The 5547-nt window shown below is 39.0% G+C and overlaps 1 pseudogene; it reads left to right on the forward strand.

The window, feature by feature from the left end:
- The first annotated feature begins 238 nt into the window (after positions 1 to 238).
- Positions 239 to 4924, forward strand: LOC123217406 (annotated as a pseudogene).
- Positions 4925 to 5547: the final 623 nt, after the last annotated feature.

Consider the following 5547-nt stretch of genomic DNA (forward strand, 5'->3'; position numbering starts at 1 on the left):
TGTCATTTTTTTTTTCCGATTCTGAAAATTTTCTTTCTTCTTGAATCTTAGTCTCTTTATTTTAGTTGTCAGTAATCGTAACATAACCTAGATTGACTGGTGGTTGTTTGTCACAAGTATCGTTTTGATTAAAGAGTGGTGAGAACATTAGAGTGAAAGCACGAGCGCGAGTGCAAACACGTGAGGGAGCGTGTGAGGATTACTGTTCACAAACACATTTTGTTTTCTAAATTATAACATGGTAGAAGATTTGGGTAAAACCGAGGCTTTTACATTGCAAGCAATCCAACAACAGTTTGAGCGATTTTTTAATGTAATAGGGAGTGTTAATGATAGATTGGACAAATTAGAGCAACAACAAAGTGATAGAGGGGAAAGTAATACAACTAAAGGTAGGAGAAAAGCACCAGTAGTGAGGGATGAGGATAGGATAGTTACCGATAGTGAGGATGATGGAATAAGTGATAGGTTGAATAATATAAGGAGTAAAGGAGGACATCGAAGTCATAGAAATAGTATGTATAGAGAGAGTAGGCAGAGTGATAGTAACCTTAGTAGCATTAAGATGAAAATTCCACCTTTTCAGGGTAGAAATGATCCGGAAGCCTACTTAGATTGGGAGCGAAAAGTAGATCAGGTTTTTGATATACATAGGTATTCCGAGGAGAAAAAGGTGAAGTTGGCTGTTGTAGAATTCACTGATTATGCTAGCATTTGGTGGGACCAGTTGTTGAAAAGTAGACGTAGGAGCTTGGGTAGACCCATAGATACTTGGGATGATATGAAGAGTGTAATGAGGCAGCGTTTTGTTCCTAGTCACTACCATAGGGATTTACTTCAGAAGTTACAGGGGCTTAGGCAAGGGACTAAGAGTGTGGAGGACTATCACAAGGAGATGAAGATAGCCATGATTAGAGCTAATATAGAGGAAGATAGGGAAACCACTATGGCTAGGTTTTTAAATGGGTTGAATAGGAAAATAGCAAATGTTGTAGAGCTCCAACACTATGTAGAGCTAGAGGATTTGGAACATATGACAATGAAGGTAGAAAGACAATTACAGCGTAAGGGTAAAAGGGATGTAGTTTCCTATTCTAGTCTTGGAAAATCGAGTGTGTCAAAGAGAGATGATAGGCCACCTTTTAAGCCAAAAACTGAGTACTCTAAACCTAAGGGAGAGGAGTCTAGCCGAGAAAAGTCTAATATTAAACTCGAACCATCAAAGAGGAACAGTGAGATAAAATGTTTTAAGTGTTTGGGTAGGGGTCACATAGCTTCCCAATGTCTTAACAAAAGAACCATGATGTTGAGAGAGGATGGTGAATATGAGACAGAGGAAGAGTCTAGTGATGAGTCTATGCCACCAATAGAGGATGCTAGTGATGTAGAGTTGGAGTATACAGTAGAGGGTGAGACATTAGTGTCTAAGAGAGCTTTAAGTTTACATTATAAGGAAGAAAATGACGACCAAAGAGAGAATATTTTCCATACTAGATGTCATATGAAGGGTAAGGTGTGTACTTTAATTATAGATGGGGGTAGTTGCACGAACGTAGCCAGTACCGAACTTGTAGAAAAACTTAGTTTAACCACAATCAAACACCCTAGACCTTATAAGCTTCAATGGTTGAATGACTGTGGAGAAATTAGGGTGAACAAACAAGTAGTGGTGGCTTTGTCTGTGGGTAGGTATCAAGATAAGGTGTTATGTGATGTAGTACCCATGTATGCTGGACACATCTTGTTAGGGAGACCATGGCAATATGATAGAAAGGTGACACATGACGGATTTAAGAATAGATACTCTTTCATAATGAGCCATAAACTCATCACACTTGTACCATTGTCACCAAAGTAAGTTTTTGAGGATCAAGTGAGGAGAAGAAAGATGAATGAAGAGAGAAAAGAAAGTGAGAGTGAAAACAAAAAGAGAGAAAATGTGAATGAAGATGAGCGAAGAAAAAGTAAGGCCAAAAAGAGGGGAGAGGAAAAAGAGGGTGAGCAATTCGGCAATGAGAGAAAAAATAAGAGAGAAAACAAGGAGCGAAAAAAAGAGAGTTTTTATGGGAAGATGAGTGATGTGAGGACTGCCCTTGTGACTAAACAATATCCATTATTGTTAGTTTACAAGGAAAGTTTTATATCTTTCACTAATGTTGACAATTCTCTTCCTAGTGTGTTTGTTTCTCTTTTGCAGGAGTTTGAAGACGTATTCCCTGAGGAGATTCCTGATGGACTACCTCCAATTCGTGGGATCGAGCACCAGATCAACTTCATACCTGGAGCGGCCATACCCAACCGACCAGCCTATAGAAGTAATCCCGATGAGACAAAAAAGCTTCGAAGGCAAGTGGAGGAGTTGATGAAGAAGGGATACGTGAGAGAGAGCATGAGTACGTGTGTCGTACCAGTGATTCTAGTGCCCAAGAAGGATGGGACATGGAGAATGTGCGTTGACTGTCGTGCCGTCAACAAAATCACTGTAAAGTATCGCTATCCTATACCTAGGTTAAATGATATGCTTGATGAGTTGCATGGATCTTGTATCTTTTCAAAAATTGATTTAAAAAGTAGGTATCATCAGATTAGGATGAAAGAGGGTGATGAATGGAAAACTGCTTTTAAAACCAAGTATGGACTATATGAATGGTTGGTAATGCCATTTGGGCTTACTAATGCACCTAGTACGTTTATGAGATTAATGAACCATGTCTTGCATGCATTTATTGGCAAGTTTGTAGTCGTTTATTTTGATGATATTCTCATTTATAGTCGTAGTCTAGATGAGCATATAGGACATGTGCATGATGTGTTGCTTGTGCTTAGGAAAGAGAGGTTATTTAGTAATCTTAAGAAATGTTCCTTTTGCACTGACCAAGTTGTGTTCCTAGGATTTGTGGTTTCATCTAACGGAATTAAGGTAGATAAGGAGAAGGTCAAGGCTATCCGAGAGTGGCCAACACCTACTTCTGTGACTGAGGTTAGGAGTTTCCATGGTTTAGCTAGTTTTTATAGGAGATTTGTAAGAGACTTTAGTACACTAGCGGCACCACTAACTGAAGTTATTAAAAAGAATGTAGGATTTAGGTGGGGTGAGGAACAAGAGCGTGCATTTGCATTAATTAAGGATAAGTTAAGTTCTGCAACTTTACTTGCGCTACCTGATTTTTCTAAACCATTTGAGCTTGAGTGTGATGCTTCAGGTATTGGTATTGGAGCTGTTTTGATGCAGGAAAATAGACCCATAGCGTATTTCAGTGAGAAGCTCAATGGACCCGCTTTAAAGTACCCTACGTATGACAAAGAGTTGTACGCTTTGGTGAGAGCATTGGAGATGTGGCAACATTACCTTTGGCCACGTGAGTTCGTCATCAGGACAGATCATGAGTCCCTAAAACATTTAAAGGGACAAGGTAAGTTGAACAAGAGACACGCAAGGTGGGTTGAATACATCGAATTTTTTCCTTATGTCATTCATTACAAACAAGGTAAGGAAAATGTTGTGGCAGATGCGTTATCTCACAGGTATACTCTAATCTCGACTTTAGATACTAAATTACTTAGTTTGGAGTACATAAAGGATTTGTATGTGAATGATTCTGACTTTTCCAGTATTTATGAAACTTGTGAGAAGACTGAATTTGGTAAATTTTATAGGCATGATGGTTATTTATTTCGTGAAAATAGATTATGTGTGCCTATGAGTTCTTTACGTGAATTGCTTGTGAGGGAAGCACATGGGGGTGGATTAATGGGTCATTTCGGTATAGCTAAGACTTTAGATGTACTACAAGAGCATTTCTTTTGGCCACATATGAAACGAGATGTAGAGCGTGTTTGTACTCGTTGTATTAAGTGTAAACAGGCCAAGTCTAGAGTCTTACCCCATGGTTTATATACACCTTTACCTATTCCTTCTGTACCGTGGGAGGATATTTCTATGGACTTTGTTTTAGGATTACCTAGGTCTAGGAAGGGTAGTGATTCGGTTTTTGTCGTAGTTGATAGGTTTTCAAAAATGACACATTTTATTCCATGTCGTAAAACTGATGATGCAACTTACATTGCTGATTTGTTTTTCAGGGAGATCGTGCGTTTGCATGGAGTTCCAAAAAGTATTGTATCTGATCGTGATGTGAAGTTCTTAAGTTATTTCTGGAAGGTATTGTGGGGTAAGTTAGGTACTAAACTACTATTTTCTACAACTTGTCACCCACAGACAGATGGACAAACAGAGGTAGTTAATAGAACTTTATCTCAGTTATTGCGTGCTGTATTAGAAAAGAATTTGAGAACTTGGGAGGAAAGCTTGCCACATGTAGAATTTGCATATAATAGGGTGGTGCATACATCTACTGGTTATTCACCTTTTGAAGTTGTTTATGATTTTAATCCACTTACACCTTTGGACTTGTTACCTTTGTCTGTTGAGGAACGTACCAGTTTAGATGGCAAAAGGAAGGCAGAGTTAGTTCGACAGCTTCATGAGAAAGTTAGACAAAATATTGAGAGAAGGACTGAGCAATATGTCAAACAAGCTAACAAAGGAAGACACAAGGTGGTCTTCCAACCTGGTGATTGGGTTTGGGTGCACATGTGAAAGGAACGGTTTCCATCCCAACGCAGATCTAAGTTGCATCCGAGAGGCGATGGGCCATTTCAAGTACTCGCGCGGATCAATGATAATGCTTATAGATTGGATCTTCCAGGTGAGTATAATATAAGTGCTACTTTTAATGTTTCTGACTTATCTCCTTTTGATGATGCAGATTTGAGGACAAATCTTTTTCAAGAGGGAGGGGATGATAGAGGCATCGTAGACGCATCGAGCCCTCAAGAAGATTTGCTACATATTTCGATTGGGCCAATTACGAGGAGCAGAGCTAAGAAGATGCAACAAGCCTTAGTTGGACTCGTGGAGGGCTTGGAGACTAAGATCAGCTCACTCAAGGACGATTGGATGCTTGAAGGAGCTAACAGAGAGATCAACTTGATTCAGGCCCAAGCTTATGCGCAAGCAAACTTTGAACGGCCATAACTTTTGATCCGGGAAGAGTTATGGGGCCTGTAATATATCAACGCGAAGCTCATTTCAAGCTCTATAACCATAACCTAAAGTTTTTCTGGTTGAACTCAAGTTGGAGGCCCAAATAACGTCATTTCAGTCCGTATTTCATAGTTTTTTTGTTACCCAAATCTAGGATTTTCAGTTTTATGATTTTTGATCTTGTTTGTGATTGGGCTAGACTTTATTGAGCCCAAGTGACATCTTTTCTTTTAATTTAATTAGTGCTTTGGGTAGTTACTTAGGTAATGGGCTTGGGAAGTTTGGAAGTCCATTGGGTCATGGGTAGTTAGGGTTAAGTTGGCATTGCACTATAAAAACAAAACATTTCATGATGAAAAAAAACTTTTTGCTGATTTTTCACAAATAGCTTGCTTACTATTGAGTTTACAATCTCTGAACTTATCAAGCTTGTCTTGTGGCGTTCACCATTCTCAATACCAAGGTTCATTCGATTCCATATCGATTCGGGTCAAGGTTTA

The sequence above is a fragment of the Mangifera indica genome, chromosome 1, assembly GCF_011075055.1.
Source record: "Mangifera indica cultivar Alphonso chromosome 1, CATAS_Mindica_2.1, whole genome shotgun sequence".
In the NCBI taxonomy this organism is placed as follows: Eukaryota; Viridiplantae; Streptophyta; class Magnoliopsida; order Sapindales; family Anacardiaceae; genus Mangifera; species Mangifera indica.